Source organism: Martes martes, assembly GCF_963455335.1.
Source record: "Martes martes genome assembly, chromosome: 6".
Classification (NCBI taxonomy): Eukaryota; Metazoa; Chordata; class Mammalia; order Carnivora; family Mustelidae; genus Martes; species Martes martes.
This window is the reverse complement of record NC_137893.1, coordinates 10,613,610-10,632,211: the sequence shown is the minus strand read 5'-3', so window position 1 is coordinate 10,632,211 and position 18,602 is coordinate 10,613,610. Positions and strand designations below refer to the sequence as shown.

Here is an 18,602-nt window from a genome sequence, read left to right as displayed (position 1 = left end):
TAATCCTATTAAAATGAAGAACAGTTATAAAAAAAGATAAATAAGTGGTGGCAAGTCTAGATTACGTGAAAGAAGGACAGCCTGACGAGGGAAAACCCATTAACCTGAAAGGAAGCAGTCCTTTGCTTCCAGTGTAGCAATTGTGGGGCCGCATTCCTACTAAATCCGAATGGAAATAGTTTTTCCGAGTCATTTAGAGACTTAAATATTAGGTTCTCTTATATGTGAAAAAGGAGGCCTTTTGTGATTTCTAATTGTTACTGGAATATCAAAATGCCATGTTAGGTAGGTTTCTAGGGAAACTTTCATCTTGTTCCCTAGGTATTATTAATGAGTCAAAAAAGGTAGCTTTATATTAGGTGGAGAGAACGCCGTAAACCAGTAAACCGTAAACCAGTGCTTCTCAGACTCCAGTGTGAGCCTCATCTTGGGATCTCGATACATTGTGGGCGCTGATTCAGTAGGGGCTGGGTGGGCCCTGAGATGCTACATTGGAGAAGCCCCAGGAGATGCCCCTGGTGCTGACTCAGGACCCCTCCTGGAGGAGGCCCGCTGCAGAGAACTCTTCTACAAAGAAATTCACGCAATTACGGTGCAACTTGCTTTGTCATCATTTCCGAAAATTGAATGGCATTGGGGTAACAAAACCAAGTCACTTGCTTTGCAAATGGAAGTAGAAAGAATGAGCCAATTTAAAGTTTCAAGGACTCCTTTATGATTTTTTAAAAAGTAATCTCTTCCCCCACTGTGGAGTTTGAACTCGACCCTGAGATCTAGGGTCGCACGCTCTGACGCGGCCAACTCTTGACTTCGGCTCAGGTCATGATCTCAGGGTCCTGGGATCCAGCCCCACGTCGTGCTCACTGCTCAAGGATTCTCTCTCTCCCTCGGCACCCCCTACCACTCATACATTCTCTCTTTCTCTCTCTAAAATAAATAAATAAATCTTTAAAAAAAAAATAAAAAATTCTCATGCTCTACTGACTGAGCCAGCCAGGCGCCCCTAGGACTCCTTTAAGGACAGCTGGATTTACTGATAAGGTTGAAGCTATAGAATGGAACAGGCAGAAAGGCAGAAAGTTTCCTGGTTCCTTTTGGAGCTTCATTCCTAGCTTCCTTCAATACCTCCCTTCCTTGTGGTCATAGTTATTAGATGGCCGCAGGAAACATGGACATATTCTGTGCGTACAATAGACTTCACAGTGGGAATTCATGATGACTTAGTAGGAGAGAGCATTGTACTGGGGCGTCTGGGTGGCTCAGCCAGTTCAGCGACCAGACTCTTAATTTCAGCTCTGGTAGTGATCTCAGGGTTGTGAGATTGAGCCCTGGATGGGGAGTGCTCTGTCCTGGCCATGGAGCCTGCTTAAGAGTCTCTCTCCCTATCCTTCTGTCCCTTCCTGCTGCTCATAAGCACATGCATACTCTCTCTCTCTCTCTCAAAAAAAAAAAAAAAAAAAAAGAAAGAAAGAAAGAGAGAGAGAGAGAGAGTGCGCACAAACACTGTGCTTCTTCTCCATCGTCCCACTAACCAGGTTGTTAAGTGAAGGCTTAAAGCTGCAAGCATCTGATAGCATGCATGCTTCACCCATTTGACCTGTGCCCAGGACATGCCGTTTATTGGTGGTTTCATACCAGTAAGGTCATCTGACACCCCCCAGCATGAAGTCTGGTGCTGTGGGCTGTTGAATGCATTAATCTTAAACCTTAGATAGCTGAATGAGAGGGAAAACTTCAAATAATTCAGAATGCGTTGGAGTCAGAAGAGCTTGAAATGGGGAAAATGGGTTTCAGAAACTTGACTGCACATTAAATACTCTGAATTTGGGTAATCACAAACTACCATTTATTACTAACCTCGTAAGTTTGTAGGGAAAGTATAAACAGAGGGTAAGAAAGTGAATTCCAACTATAGAATGTTATGTGGAGGTATTAGTCTGCTCAGGCTGCTTTAACAAAATACCATGGCCTTAGTGGCTTCAGCGATGGACATTTATTTCTCAGTTCTGGGGCTGGGAAATCCAAGATCCAGGTGCCAGCTGGATTCGGTTCCTGGTTAGGATGGGCCTTCCCCCTGGTTTGTAGATAGACTTGCCCTGTGTCTTTAAGTGGCTGAGAGGGAGAGAGTGATCTGTCTTCCTCTTCTTATAAAGCTACAGATATTCTTCTGAGGGTCCTAACCTCAAAATGCTCTACTTCATCTAGCCCTGAGTATCTCCCAAAGGCCGCATCTCCAAATAGCATCACATTGGGGCAGAGTTTCAACATGTGAATTTGGGGGGCCACCGTTCAGTCCGTTGTACTGCTAAAGGCTGACGAGGTGGTGGTGACTTTGTCATTATAACACAAGCACAAAGATGAAGACTTTTTTGTTGCTTTTCAACTTACATACACTTTTTATATTTGCTGTCTCTAGAACCGCAGGTGTGTGTGTATGACTGATGTCAAGTCTGGAAATAAGGTCCCTGATGATAGTGCCGCCATCCCATTATTGAAGGCCACTCATCCTAGAATCAGTTTATCTCCTACCCACAATATCACCTTTTAAAAAAATAGTTGTGATGAATTTACGGACTAACTCGCATACTCTTACTCTAGGAAGACAAATTTAGTCCTACTTCACCAAGACAAATTTACTTCTAGCATGTTAGAGAAAAATCTACACCTTCTCGTACTCACTAGAAAGCAAACATGGCAGACAAATGTGCCATTGGAAAGACTTGCTCACTAGTACAAACTCATGGAAGTGATGTATACAATGGAACGACAAACTGCCCAGATGTCAGAAGGAAAGCAAGAAACCAAAGCTTAAGCAAAAAGTGTAAGCCGATGCTGCAGGGGTCTCTGGGGGTTTCAGCTTTGGGTAAAGGCCATGGGGGGATGAGGATGGGTAGAGGAGGAGGAAGAGCTGGGGGCAAAAAATAAGGCCGTAGACTCACTGGGCGGGGAAGCGGAAGCCAGTCCCTGCAGAAAGCTTGGAGCCTCAGGAGAGTTAGCAAAACTCCACTCACTGGCTGAGGGAAGGAGAAGGATGTTTGCTATAATTGAGCCCAAGATGGGGCACAAGCCAGGGAAGGGACATCACTGGAGAGCAACTGATACCAACCTAGGCCACATCCTGAGAGGTCTGAATGTACACTATATGCCTGGGAAGCCAACTGTGAGTCCATTTCTTGGCATGCACTCTCTAAGCCAATAAATTAACATAAAAATACACCCAGAGCCTTGAAACCTGCAGAAATCTGACAGAAGCCGAGCATTCTGTGAGGTTACTTTCACAGCTTCTGGGTCAGAAGCTGGCTAGTCTGCTAGGGCTGCCAGAACAAAATGCCCCAGGCTGGGTGTCAGAAGCACCAGAGTAAGGCTGGAAGTCCAAGATCAAGATGTTAGCGGGTTTGCTTTCTCCTGAGGCCTCTCTGCATGGCTTGCAGACAGCTGTTTCCTGCTGGGTTCTCACGTGGCCTTTCCTCTGTGTGTGTACATCCTTGGTGTGTCTTGCTTTTTTTTTTTTTTTTTTTTTTTAAGAGGAAGGTGGCAGAGGGAATGGGAGAGAGTCTAAAGCAGGGCTTGATCTAAAGACCCTGAGATCATGACCTGAGCCAAATCAAGAGTTGGATTCTTAACTGACTGAGCCACCCAGGCTCCCCTGTGTCTCTTCCACATCTTATAAGGACATCATTAGTCATATTAGATTACTCTTATGACCTTATTTAATGTTAATCACCTCTTTAAGGGGCGCCGTGGCTCAGTTGGTGGAGCGTGCAACTCTTGATCTTAGGGTTTGAGTTCAAGCGCCATGTTGGTTATAGAAAAAAAGTTAAAAATAAATCACCTCCTTAAAGGTCGTATGTCTAAATACTGTCACATTGGGGGTTAAGGCTTCAACATTTGTGAGTTTGGGGAGGAGGACATGGTTTAGTCCTTAACAGAAACCTCTCTCAGAAAAGCAACCAAACCCATTGAAGATGAATTCATAACTACCACAACAAAATGTTACAAAGTACATAAGGAATGCTGCTTTATGGTAGAGTAATCAGAGGCAAAAATCAACTCCAAAACAACTGCAGGTGACAAAATCAGACACTCAAAAATAAATAGAATGAGCAAACCGATCTTTAAAAAGCATTGAACATGCAACAAAACAACAAAGTGCCACGGAAATAAAGAACAGGCAGATTTGGAAAGAAATGGAAAGTCTGACAATGGAAATTGCAGTCATTACAATTTCACTGAATAAGTTAAATTGCCATATTAGATACATCAGAGGAGAAAATTAGCACAGCGGAAGATGTAGTTGAGGAAACCACCTTGAATGAAGTACAGAGAGAAAGGGGTGGAGGAGACGAAAGAATGGGTCAGGGCGGGAAGACAGAAGGAGAAGGTCCATTGTGCACCTGCCGTGTCTCAGGGAGACACAGGGAGAGAGGGGCGAATGGGAGACGGGCAATATTCAAAAAGAAATTGAGTCTTTTAAAGATGATGTAAGGCCAATTGAACCTTTTAAAATTATGGGGCTCCTGGGTGGCTCAGTAGGTTGAGCATTCCATTCTTGATTTCAGCTCAGGTTACGATCTCAGGGTCGTGAGATTGATCCCAGGAGCCCCGTGTTAGGCTTCACACTGACCATGAAACCTGCTCAAGATTCCCTCTCTCCCTCCGCCCCCCCCCCCACTGCTCATGGATGCGCGTGCGCACGCCCTCACTTTCTCTCTCAAAAAAAAAAAAAAATCAGCACCTCAATATACAAGAAAATGAATCTTTATGGTATTTGGTGTATCGCTGTACCTCATTATTAATAATTCCAGTTTCATAAGCAAATAGTTTTCCTTTGCCTCATGGCTCTTCCAGAAATGTTTTGTCACTGTGTCTGCCTTTGAGACTAGAGAACTATATTTTGTTGCTGCCTTATAAAGAGCTTTCCCATACGTTCTGTCATCATCTAATTTCTTCCCCCTTCATGATAGAAATCAGGGAGGCATTTCCAACGTCCTGGATGAGCATGCAAATCACTTACCAATCTACAAATGAACAAGCACTTCTGGAATCAGAAATTTCTTACCAACTGAGGTTACTTTTCCTTGAAGCCTGTAGAGACTTGGGCATTCCCAGTGAGCACAGCCCTGTAGATGAAAGTTACTGACATTAAGGACTGAGGAGCTTAAAGACAACCTACTCTCCCCTGTATTAGGATTAGACACCCATTCAAAGACATTTGCTGTCTAGATGATTGAGACGAGAACAGTGTGAATATCCCTGAAATATCTGATAATGGAGGAGGGACTGCACAGAAACACTCGGGTTTTTTTCCCCTTTAAAATCTGATTAGGAAAATTAACTTTTAAGACTTTTAAGAATTTATTATGTGTTTTGCAAAAGAAAAAAAATTCTCAATCAACTTAAAATACACGATCATTTGGCTTTGGGCTCCCTCAAGACTTAAAATTCTGTGGAGGATTATGTGTGTGTAATTTCTTTTAATAAGCCACCCATAGAGGTCTGCTTTGGAAAGATTTAATCCCTGAATGTGTTTGTAGAAAATTCTGATTGCTATTCTAGAGAGGCAGGCCACTGTGTCTTGAGCAGTGTCCCATGGGCCCAGTAGCAACCCCCGGCACAACCAAATGGCAAAGCGTTTGACATATAATTCTCCCGGGTTTTTTATTTTTAATTTTCAGTGTATGTTACTGAGGCACCTCCTCTCCTCTTCATCTGTATTGCGTTGTTTTTACCTGGAACTGATCTTGACCTCATCTTTTCTATTCACTGGCTTCCACAAGAAATACAATCAGTCCTCAGTCCTTAAAGAAGATCTGAGGTGGCATCATAAAAAGTTGTGCCCCACACTATGCAAAGTTCCACCCCTCACCTTGTTGAACATCTCTGACCCCAGCCCTGCCCCCAAGTCCCCAGTGATCCGAAGTCACCTATAAGGATACACTCTGCAACACAGTCTCAGCCGGAGACTCACTCGATACTCCTGCCCCCAGGATTTTCCCTCAAGTCCTTCTGTTTGTCACCCACCTTGCCTGTTAAGTTGGGTAATTCAGTCACCAAGCCCCAGTGCCCTAGCTCATGCCAGCAGGCAGTGAACTGGCAGCCCTCCAGCTACAAGAATTTATCCTCAGAGAGCAACAAGGGTGACAATCAATAATAATTCTGTTACATATGAAAGTAAAAGCTTTATTAAATGAGCAATACTGACATTCCACCCCCCAAACCACCTTTGTCTTATGCACACATGAAAATGGGATATAAAGGAATTTTTAAAGAAATGCAGTCATCAAACAACAATTTAGTTCTAGTTCCACAACTCTTATTCCATAACTAAAATTTGAATTTATTTTGGGGTAGACTGACTTGGGATTTCTGAGCAGGTTCTCAGCTCAGTGAATATCTGAGGCTTTAAAAAGGTTCACACAGCCCTTGACTCAGATTTCAAATACTTTTAATTCAGTTCCCACTCAACTTCATCTCAGTAGGTGTTCAGTAAATATTGGTGTCATGAATGGGAGGGTCCGTATATGTTACCACAGCCAGATAATCTGTGGGCCCAAAGTCTGCCTGTCTTCTGATATGTCCTCTCTTTTTCCCTTTGCTTAGACAAAACAAAAACAAAATACACTGATATCCCTTGCCCAAACAGAAGCAAAACAAAACAAAAAAATTGAAAAATAAATATCAGTAAGATAACAATAATATCGTGTATGATAAATAAAAGTATTCAATGAAATGTTTTCAATAACCCTCGCTTCATTGTACTTAAAAATAAACAAAAAATGTTAGCCTCCAGCATGTTATTTTCTCTACCTCCCTTTAATTTTGTCTGATTTTAATCTAGTCAGTTCATTATGATTCAATATGATTCGACAGACTCTTTCATCCAAGGAATAATTTATTTCTTAAAGTCAGTCAGATGACTGAAAAACAAACAAATGAGTATTAAAAACCACTTGGAACTTGAAATGGTGGTTTGCACACATAGGTTAATAGTTATCTCCATATAAAATCCTGGAGTCGTAAGTTCATAGAATTTTAGGGGTTAAATCCTAGAATGATAAGATTCTCAGACACTGAGAAAAATTAAAGAATTTCATTTTACATAAATTAGCCTTCGGTATTTTTTTTTTTGAAGACTTTATTTGTTTATTGGACAGAGAGGGAGAGAGCACAAGCAGAGGGAGCAGCAGAGGCAGAGGGAGAGGAAGCCCGATGGGGGGCTTGATCCCAGGACCCTGGGATCATGATCTGAACTGAAGGCAGACGCTTAACCCACTGACCCACCCAGTCCCTAACCTTTAGTATTTAGACTACTTCATGCAGCATCATTATGCCCAAATTCCCAGAGATAACACTCTGATGAGCATTAGTTAAGTAAGGTAGAAACAGCTGATGGACTGCCTGCCTGGTGATCCGAGTCTTGGACAATGACGTTCCGATAAAGTTGTATATGGAATCTAACAGTGATTAACTTTTAAGTCAAGCGTTATTTTCCTCAAAAAAATATGAAATTCCTGAGGATATGTGTGATAATTTTGGAAAGGTAGGAGACATGGATAAAGAGAGGGAGTCTGGAATACATCCTCCAAAGAGAGAATTGCAGTAGAAAGATACAGAAAAAAATTTGGTGAAGTAATTAAGGACAGTTCCTCATGAATATTCTATGCCTTATATTCTTAATTTCTTTTATTCTAAAGATTTCATGAGGGGCGCCTGGGTGGTGCAATGGTTAAGTGTCTGTCTGACTCTTGGTTTCAGCTTAGGAGCTTAGGTCCTGATCTCGGGGTAGTGGGATCGAGCCCCAGGTTAGGCTCCCCACTCAGCGTGGAATCTGCTTGAGATTCTCCCTCTCCCAGCCCCTCCTGTTTGTGCGCTCTCTCTCTCTCTCTAAAATAAATAAGTAAATCTTAAGAAAAAGAGAAAAAGATTTCAATGAGGTATAAAGATGGTTATCATTCTTTGATTTTTCATTGTTCTTTCCTAATTTTTGCTTCTTTCTGAAACATAAATCTATCTTTGAGGTAATGATTATATTAAAGTTATATCAAACAACTATTTTAAGATTAAATCAAATCGGAGAATGCACTTTCTTTGGAAAAAATGATTAAATCCAATTTCCCTAGTGAGAGAGTTAAATAGAAATGATTTTAAATCAAATTTGCCTTGGATAAGGGGTCTGCTTGTAAAACTTGGAATATCCTTTTAATGTAGAATGTTTATTACACAGTCTTGGAAAAACATTTTAATATACATGACAAGGTATTAATTTCCTTAAGTTAAATATTCTTACATATCGATACAAAGGTAAACAAGTCAATTAAAAAACAATGAATGGTTTATTTGCAGTGAAAAAAACTGATTGATAAAGATATACAAAGTTCGAGCTCAGTTATAATGGAAGAAATGAAAACTTCTAAAACTGAGAAGTGAATTCTTTTCTTTTCTTTTCTTTCATATTGCCAGGGATGAAAATATTTGTTTTAGGCATGAGACATCTGCAGTCTCAGGTACCATCAGTAGGAGTGTAAATTGATACAACCTTTTTCAAGAGTGACTTGGCAGGATGTATTAAATGTTAACATGTAAATTTTACTTTTAAATGTAAATTACACATCTTTTGATCTTCCAATTCCATTTAGATATTTATAGTTTTTTACACACGTGAACAAGAATAATCATTGTCGGGGCGCCTGGCTGGCTCAGTCAGCTGAGTGGCTGCCTTTGGCTCAGGTCATGATCCCGGGGTCCTGGGATCGAGTCCTGTGTCTTGCTCAGGGAAGAGCTTGCTTCTCCCTCTGCCGCTCCCCCTGCTTGAGCTCACTCTCTCTCTCTGACAAATAAATAAAATCTGTAAGAGAAGAAAAATCATTGTCATATCATTTGTACATAGCCAAAATCCACTGAAGACCTGTCCATAAAAATCCATAAGAGTCTGGCTCTTTGGTACGTGCTTGCCGGCAGGTGTTGTTCATAGGAAGGAAGGAGTTACATATGCTACTAGAAAGAAGTCCAAAATAAACTGTTCTGTGAAAAAAAAAAAAACAAGTTAGAGAACATATATAATATAATCCCATTTGTCTAAAATAAATATTTTATGTCTCTGCTCTGGAAAAACCACAGGAAGTGGAAGAATAGAACTTTTTATTAGTATATTATTCTGTCCCATGCCATTTCTTTGCTTGCTTTCTTTCTTCTTAGTTTTGTTTTTGCTCTGTTTTGTTTATTCTTTTGTTTGATCGGTTGTTGCCATGAACATTTATTATTTATATAAAAATGTATAGCTAATGGAGAAAATAATTTTTACTTTAATTAAATATTTTGTTTCAATATTCCTAAATCTTCTGGGAACCACAACAGATGGGTTTTTTTCCAAGAACAGGAATAGGATTAGGGGTATCCTCAGTCCCTGTTTCCCTTTTCTCCCCCGTGACGTTCCTAGTGGGGAAACTCTTCTGTAATAGGTGACAAGGAGATGAAGGTGCCCCTGAGGTCCAAAGAAGATGCTTAGGGACATGGGTGGGCACACCAGGTCTGAGAGGGAGCTGGGCTTTAAAAACAACAGGTAGGGTGCCTGGGTTGCTCAGTGGGTTAAGCCTCTGCCTTCGGCTCAGGTCATGATCCCAGGGTCCTGGGATCGAGCCCTGCATCGGACTCTCTGCTCAGCAGGGAGCCTGCTTCCCCCTCTCTCTCTGCCTGCCTTTCTGCCTACTAGTGATCTCTCTCTCTCTCTCTCTGTCAAATAAGTTAATTAAATATTTGAAAAAAAAATAAAATAAAGAATGAAAACAACAGTTAAATGTGCATTTCCAAAACAAAACCCCCCAAACCAGCCCATATTTAACATGCAGCACTTTTTCATCTTTTCTCATACTGTCTCATGTCACTGCTGTTAATTAAGACAAAGGGAAAGTGAAGAGGAATTAAAGGCACAAGAAGAAGTACCTCTTTTGAAGCTCTCTTTTGTAGGATGGATCCAACTCCAGAGAACTCTTCCAGTTGTAAACAGCAGCAACAACAAGAACCGAAAGTATTTTGCTTTGCATCATGTAGATGTCAGTTACATGATGAGAAAAAAATAAAATATTCATGCTACAAGAAAGTGGCTTTTGCAGACTGGGAAGCATCTCCGATGCACTTAGAAATGCTTATTTCAGGGAGATTTTCTGCTGTTGGACTCAAGGCCCTGAAAGAAAAAAACAAAAACAAAAACAAACAAACAAACAAACAAAAACCCAGAAGTTGTCCTAAAGGCTGTTTGATTTATCCCTCTTATATTTCTTCAAATTTTCTTGCAAACTCCGTTGGGGGTAAGTTTATTTTAAGAAGCAGTACCTTGGTCAGAGCTGCTTTCCAATAAGGGGGAGGGTGGATTCAACTGCCCTCGTCCTAATTGCTTTGCAAAGCCTTCCCTTCTCCCTAATCTCCCTGTAGTTTCTTAAGAAATGAGGCACTTACATATCCCAAGGGGTTAAATGGAGATTTCTGCTGCAGAGGAGAAAGTAGGGAGTTTGCTGCATTAATCATTGAATAACATCAATCACACATCCACTTGGGCAGTTAAATTTCTGTTGAGCAAAGTACAGAAGTACCTGGGGAATGTCTCCCTCTTCATAAGTGGTGTTATTAGACATTCGTCATGAGGGCCTTGTAAAAGTAGACGTTGGGGCGCAAAGTCATTTTAGTGCTAACACAGTGCTAGGCAGAAATTATCGAGTAAATAAATTATATTCCAAAATAAATTGTTGTGCCCCTTTCCTTAACAGTCTATTAATCAATCACCTTCTTACTCCACACTTATGAGCTCTCGTTGGAGCAAGAATGATCTTTCTTAAGCACCGTTTTGGGTTTTCGCTCCCATTTTCAGAAACTGTAAGTCAAAATTTTGCTCTTGTGAAATCCATATTACTGATCCATGTTGAAAGGTTTTCTAACAGTTGGTTCCTTCTCCCTAATTTCCCTTTTTAAAAATTATTGTGCATTCATATTATCTTTGCTAGCCTAGAACACATGGGAATCCACCTCATAATTTGCCTTGCTCCATCCAAATGCTACTGCTGCCATCTGCAATGCTTTTTACCCCGTGCTTTACCGTTCCAGATCCAACCCACTCTGCTCTGACTGTCATTTGTCATTCCAGCCAGCTTTGCAAGATGTAAGTACCGAGTGGTGTATTTAGAATCATAAAGTTATGGAGAGTTTTATTTCTCTTTTACATGATTTCATGTCAATTCAATGCAATCTTAATGACCTTTAGTGGAATATTAGCACACTGGAGGCAAAGGCTGCTTTTACGACTTCCCTACTCTCACGCAAGAGGCTTCATGAGCTAGTTAATTTCCAGGGTCCAATAACATCTCAGAAGAAGATCAAAGTGACTTCATTTGAAAATAAAAAATATCATATTGGTGTCATATCAATATCATATTGATGAGTCAATAATGAAAAGGGGTCAAATGATTGCAAATCAGTCTAAAACTATGATGAAATTCAAATATAAGTTCCAATTTAGTAGAATTTGTCTTTTGTTGTTTTGTCAGAATGTAAAAAAAAAGGCATAAAGTTCATTTTGAGAAGTTTTAAAAGATTTATTAGGAAGGAGATACCATATCAACTATTATACAAATATTTAAAAGCTAGATTAAGTTATGGCACTGATAAAGAAATAGATATATAGATTAATAGAACATAACTGAAAGTTCATAAGTGATCCTCATATGTAAGGAGAATTTAGTTTTTCCTAGAAATGGCATTTTTGTATCAGGGGATAAAAGATGACTGATTTAATAAAAGGTGAAAGGTTTGGTTAATCACTTGGGAAAATAAAAATTTGTATCCCTACAATATAACAAAGTCAGTGCCAGATGGGTTAATAATTTCTAAATAAGTCAAATAAAAATAAAACAACACATGCAAGTATTATGGGTATCATAGGCAATATTCCTACAGTCTATAAGAAGAGACAACTTTCTAAAAATGATACCAAAGACAGAAAGTGAAGTCCTAATAAACTTTAAAAATTCCACATAAAGGGGCGCTTGGGTGGCTCAGTTGGTTAAGTGGCTGCCTTTCGGCTCAAGTTGTGATCCCAGGGTCCTGGGATCGAGCCCTGCATTGGGCTCCCTGCTCAGCAGAGAGCCTGCTTCTCTCTTTCTCCCTCTACCTGCCACTTTGCTTACTTGTGCTCTCTCTATCAAATAAACAAATAAAATCCTTTAAAAAATTCCACATAAAAATACCACAATCAGTGTTTAACAACAATGAACTGACTGAAGAAAATATTTATAATATGTAAGACAGACAAAGGGTTAAATATTCAATATATAGTCTTCTATAATCCGTAACAAAAACAATGCTTTGATAGAAAAATGGTTAAGGAACTTACAAAAGCAACATAGAATAAACATGACACACATGTTTATTCTATGTCACACAAATGACAAACAGTTTTTTAAAAATGTCTAACCATTTCAGTAATCTAAAAAGTACCACCATATTTTTGGCCCATCTGATTGACAAAGTGAATATTAGTGAAATTTGGCAATACATCTGAAAAACCTTCAATAGGATATATCCAGGGGCTCCTGGTTGGCTCACCCAGTTAAGTATTCAACTCTTGATTTAGGCTCAGGTCATGATCTCAGGGTGGTGAGATCAAGCCCCACGTCTGGCTCCATGCTCAGGAGGGGGTCTGCTGGAGGTTCCCTCTCTCCCTCTGCCCCTCCCTCCCTACGCTCTCTCTCTTTCTCTCTCTCTCAAATAAATAAATAAAATCTTTTAAAAAATAGATACAAGGATATAGCCCATGACTTATCCATTCTAAGAAATAGGGAAATAAAGGCACAAAGGAATGCTTATAGCAGCTGATCATTACAGCAAATTCCCAAATTCCCAAATTCCCAAAAACATGGGAAAACATGTTATTCAGGGAAATCCCAAATAATAAAGCTTAAATAAGGTAGATATTTATTTTCTTGCCATGCAAATGTTGAGATAAGCAATCCATATTGCAACTCCATGATTAACAGTGACACAGGTTCATTCTATCTTGCGTCTACAATCTTGTAAACATGAGGATTCTACCTTGTGGTCCAAGATAGCTAATTGATCTCCATATGTTTCATCCATACACACAGGAAGAAGGGTATAAAGATAACACGAGGGCGATAGGAAGGAAGAAGGGCAGAGTTCTTTTCTAAGGATACATCCTGAAAGTTGAACATGATACTTTGTGTTTGGTCACATGGCCACACCCACCAGCAAAGCAACCTGGGAAATAAGGCTTTATTCTAGACAAGCACCTTCCAGGTAAAAACTAGGAGTCTTGTTATGAGGGAAGAAGAGAAGAAGGGGTCTTGGGGACAAACTGCCGTCTCTGCCGCATAACCAAGAGGTTGACTCATAAATGGTTCCACAACAAACACGTTATGGTTCATTCAGACAGCAAAGTACTATGTCATTGTTAAAATGATGGTATGGATCTATAGTTATCAACATGGAAAGGGATACCCAATGTATTATTAAATAATGTATTATTAAATGTTTTTAGTATGATCCTATCATCTCTTCTCTATGTGTCTAGTTGTCCTTTCATATATTTTATCTGTCGATTGATCGATCAATCTATCTTAAAATGCTTTTTAGTTTTTAAAGCGATAAAATTTCTAAATTGCTTTGTTGGTTTTTAAATTTCTGACGATATTGCATTGTGATATGAAATGTGCTGTGTATGAAATGAATTCTTTGGTATTTGTTGTGACTGGAGTGTGTCACTGTCTAGTAATTTTCTGTTTTCCCTAATTATTGGGGGCAGGATTCTGTATATGTTTGTTAGAGCAAGCTTATTAATTGTGTTGTTCGAGATACTTTATATTTCCTAATTATCTGTAAGCTTTCTATATCAGTTCCTGAGAGATGTGTTAAAAATACCAACCACAATCAGGTCATGATCTCGGGGTCCTGGCATCGAGCCCTGGGTCAGGCTCCCTGCTCAGTCGGGACTTGGCTTGTCTCTCTGCCCCTCCCCCTGCTTGTGCTGTCTCTCTCTCTCTCTCAAATAAATAAATAAAATCTTTTTAAAAAAATACCTACCATGATGGGGGGATTTAATAATTCCTTTAGTATATGTATCATTATTTACCTTTATATATATATTTAAAACTATATTTTTGGGTGCATGCAAGTCAGGATTACTATAATTTTTTGGTAATTGTTCTTTTTATTGTTCAATGATAGCCCCTGCCTTTTTTTAAAGTAGCCTCCATGTCCAGTGTGGGACTTGAACTCACGACCCCTAGATCAAAAGTCCCATGCTCTACGAACTGAGCCAGCCAGGCACCCCAATGGTAGCCCCTTTTAATACCTAATATTATTGCCTTAAATTCTTTTTATTAAAGATTTTATTTTTAAATAATAATAATAATAAGTAATGTAAATAATCTCTACACCCAGTGTGGGGCTCAAACTTAAAACTCTGAGATCGAGAGTCACATGCTCTACCAACTGAACCAGCCAGTGCCCTCATTGTCTTAAATTCTATTTCATCTGATTAGTATTGTTTTCTGCCTTCATTTGTTTAGTATTGGTATTTTTTCCCATAATTTTACTTCAAATTTTGGGCATTGTTGTCTTTTATGTTTGCAAAGGGTATACGTATAGAATTTGTATTTTAATTCAGATAACTTCTGCTTTGTAACAGCTGAATTCAGTGTTTACTTCCATTAGGATTGCTGATCACTGGATTTATTTCTACCATCTTATGTGTTCTTTTTACCAGTTTTTTCCTTGTTATTTGGGTTTTCTCTGATTCCAATGGGATTGATTTTCTTCCCTTTTTCCTTCTTCAGCATCCTGGAAGATGTATATTCTATTTCTGTTAGACGTTACCCTTAAATTTTTAGTATGCTGCATTTGACTTAAGAGACGTTGCATTTACTCAATAGCTCTGTTCTCTCTTCTCCTGTGTTATTGTTGTCTAGTTTATTAGCTTCATCTGTTTTTAAAAGTGTCCCCAAATTAGTCTTTATTATTAGGGTTGTAGGGTATCTGGTATGTAGTGCTTCTCTTCTTCTCTGAAATTCAGAACCAATATGGGGAAAGAGGGGAAGAAAGGCAGGAATTAGAGGTGGGAGATCAAAATGCAACATTAGTTTTATTTCAGATAAAGCTGATTGGAGAAAGTGATTTTAGATCTGTGGCCAGATGGGCTTGCTGATACTTTATTCCTGAACTAGATGGACTTAGCCCCCGATGGCACAGCGAGACAGCAGCAGGTCTCCCTAATAAGGTTGGTTATTCACCACCTGGATCCAGGCAGACCAGAATGTTCCTTTGGTGGAGGCAGCAGACCCGAAAGGAGAGAGAGTTAGTAGCAGGGCTGAGCCAAGCATGGTGAGATGTGCTTCCCAAACTTTCCCATTCTCCTGCCTGTCGGTGCAGTGGTGAAGGAAGCAGAGAGAAGTTATGAGTGTTCTTGTATTATCACTTGTGGAGATTAGAGAACTTCTCCCTTTCGATGGATATATGAATGGGAAGTAATAGTTCCTCTAAGGATCATGACTATTACTGCTGTTCTTGTTAATAATGTTTTCCGTGGTTCCTGCTACCTGCTGCATTACCCTGAAGCTAATATTTCAGCTGCAGCCCCTTAACTTGATGAACCCCCCTCCTTACTCTGATACCAGGAAGAAGTGGCACCCCAAGATAGTAGAGGAACGGAGTCCTGCTAGTCTGGAGGTCCTTTTTCTCATCCTGGGGTAGTCTTGGAGCTGCAGGAGAAGGGAGTGGGTGTTGGACAAGAGTCCCCAGTGGGGCATTGGACAAGAGCCCACCTTCTGTGGATTCCCTGGAGCATCAGCACCTTCTGAGGTGAGAAGACTGGGACTGAGGCTCTGCCCACGTCAGCTTGAGGGTCATGTGACTTGGCACAGCCCGCCGCTGAGAACCGCCCTGGCAAGGTAGGGGTGGGAGGGGTCCTGGGTGCGGTGAAAGCCAGCCGTCCTGAGGAGCTTGCTGTGACAGGGAGATCCACGGGCTAGAGTCATCCCAGGCCTCCCTCCACTACCAGCAATGCATGTGAAGCTAAAGTAAAGTTTTCTAAACTGTGACTGATTTTTTTTTTTTAAAGAATATGTTTTGACCTACTGTGTTAGAAGACCAGTGCGTCGGGGTGTCTGGGTGGCTCAGTCATTAAGTTAAGCTCCATTAAGCTCTGTTGGTTAAGTGTCTGCCTTCAGCTCAGATCATGATTCTGTGGTTCTGGGATCGAGCCCCACCTCGGGCTCTCTGCTTCTCCCTCTCCCACTCCCCCTGCTTGTGTTCCTTCTCGCGCTGTGTCTCTTTCTGTCAAATAAATAAAAGCTTTAAAGGGAAAAAAAAAAGACTAATGTGTCTTCCTACCTCTTTATATGTGTCTTTCTACCTCTTTATATATAAAGTTTATATTTAAAACTCATTATTGCATTAGGAGATGAGAAAAGGGTATGCAGTCGAAAATGGTAGGGAATGAAATGTATTATAGAGGAGGTGAAATTCTAATAAAAATAAATAATAATCTAATTAAATAATTAAAGGTTGCATTACATTCCTGGATTTTTTGAGTTTTTGTAGCATTTAGCTGCAATTTTTTTTTTTTACTTATTTTTTAGTTTCAAGATTTTATTTAAATTCCAGTTAGTTAACATGCAGTGTAATATTAAGATGCAGTTTAATTTTAGTTTCAAGTGTAGAGTTTAGGTGATTCATCACTTATATTCATCACTTATATACAAGTGCCCTCCTTAATCCCCATCACCCATTTAGCCCAACCCCACCACCTCCCCTCCAACAACCCTCAGTTTGTTCTCTATAACCAAGAGTCTGCTTTATGGTTTGCCTCCCTTTTATTTGTTGTGACTTTTGTTCTCATTCTAAGGAAATGTGGACCTTTTAAAAAAATATTTTAAGTAATCTCTACATCCAGTGTGGGGCTGGAATTCATAATCCCAAAATCAAGAGCCGGATCCTCCACTGACCCAGCCAGCCGGGTATCCTGGAAATGTAAACTTTTGTACCTAATTTTCTTTTGATCCTTTAATATTCATTTCTTAAAATGGGTTCCCCAAATTAAGCAAGCTTTAGGTCCCACAAAATATAGATCCACCTCTGCTTTTCTTTTCAATTTTAATTTAAAATTTTTTTAGTGGGGGTGGGGCAGAAGAGAGGAAAAGAGACTCCTCTTTTTTTTGAGAGAGTGAGAGAGAGAATCTTAAGCAGGCTCCACATCCAGTTCGGAGCCTGAAGCCAGGCTCGATCTCATGACCCTGGGATCATGACCTGAACAAAAATCAGGAGTCAGACACTTAACCAACAGAGCCACCCAGGTGCGCCCAACTGTGCTTTTAGTTTTATAAGAGGGTTTGCCAGTTTCTTTGCTTACCTCTCCTCCATGTTTCTCACTTTTTTTTTTCTGGGTTCATTTTCCTTCTGGCTCAAGTACATCTTTTAATAATCCTTCCCATGAATGTCTGTTAATGACCCTACTTATTTCCTCTCCTGCCAGAGACCACTATTATCCTAAATTTAAGATTTATCATTTCTTTTTTTTTTTTTGTAGTTTCACAAGAAGAGCATATTGTTACACATGTTTTAAAACTTTTGTATCAGTGAGCTAAAGGTGTATATATTTTTCAATTTGTTTTTTCCACTCAAAATTATGTTCCTGGGATTCTACTATGTTGTTGAGTATAGCTATAATTTATTCCTAATCATTACTGTATTGTATTCCATCACCCACGTTTTACCCATTTTACTGTTAATGGACATTGGCTTATTTCTAGTTTTTTACTAGTAGGCATAATGCTACCTTAAGCATTTTCATAAATGCCTCCTGGAAATCAATAGTTTCTCTAGAGTTTATACTTAGGAATGGAATTGCTAGGTGATGGAGTATGGACATCTCCATAAAGCAAAATTGGTTTCCAAAATGACTGTACTAATTTACCTTCCCATCAGTACTATGTGACAAATTGCCTTGCTGCACGTCACTGCCAGATGCCTGATAGTTTTAGACTTGAGTATTTGCCAGTTTTATGGATATATAATAGTTCTTCATAATAGAATTAATTCGTATTTTTCTGATTGTTAATGAGACTGAGGGACATTTTATATGTTTATTGGCCATTTATTTTTTTTTATAAAATGCTTGTGTAATTCCTTTGGTCTTAAAAAAATTTTTTTTTGTTTTTTGCTTACTGATTTATAAGAATTTTTTACATATTCAGGATACTAATCACTTGACAGTTACATATTTAGCAAGTATGTTTGTATATAAAAATATATTTGAGGGTGCCTGGGTGGCTCAGTTGGTTAGGTGACTGCCTTCAGCTCAGGTCATGATCCGGGAGTCCCGGGATCAAGTCCCACATCGGGCTCCCAGCTCCATGGGGAGCCTGACTTTCTCCCCTCTCATGTTTTCTCTCTCTTACTCTCTATCAAATAAGTAAAGAAAATCTTTAAAAAAAAAAAAAAAATATATATATATATATATATATACACACACATATATATATTTGACATATCTCTTTCCAGTCTGTGGCTGGTCACTTCATTCTCATTATGGTGGCTTTTGA

At 39.6% G+C, this 18,602-nt stretch overlaps 1 long non-coding RNA gene across 3 annotated transcripts in view; it reads left to right on the top strand.

Moving 5' to 3' along the window:
* LOC308344134 overlaps positions 1-16,363 on the top strand; it is a 28,171-nt gene extending 11,808 nt beyond the window's left edge. For all 3 annotated transcript variants that reach the window (XR_013966962.1, XR_013966963.1, XR_013966964.1), the window contains 2 exons: positions 11,095-11,149; positions 15,678-16,363. This is a non-coding gene — a long non-coding RNA (uncharacterized lncRNA). The remainder of the gene's footprint in view (positions 1-11,094; positions 11,150-15,677) is intronic.
* Positions 16,364-18,602: the final 2,239 nt, after the last annotated feature.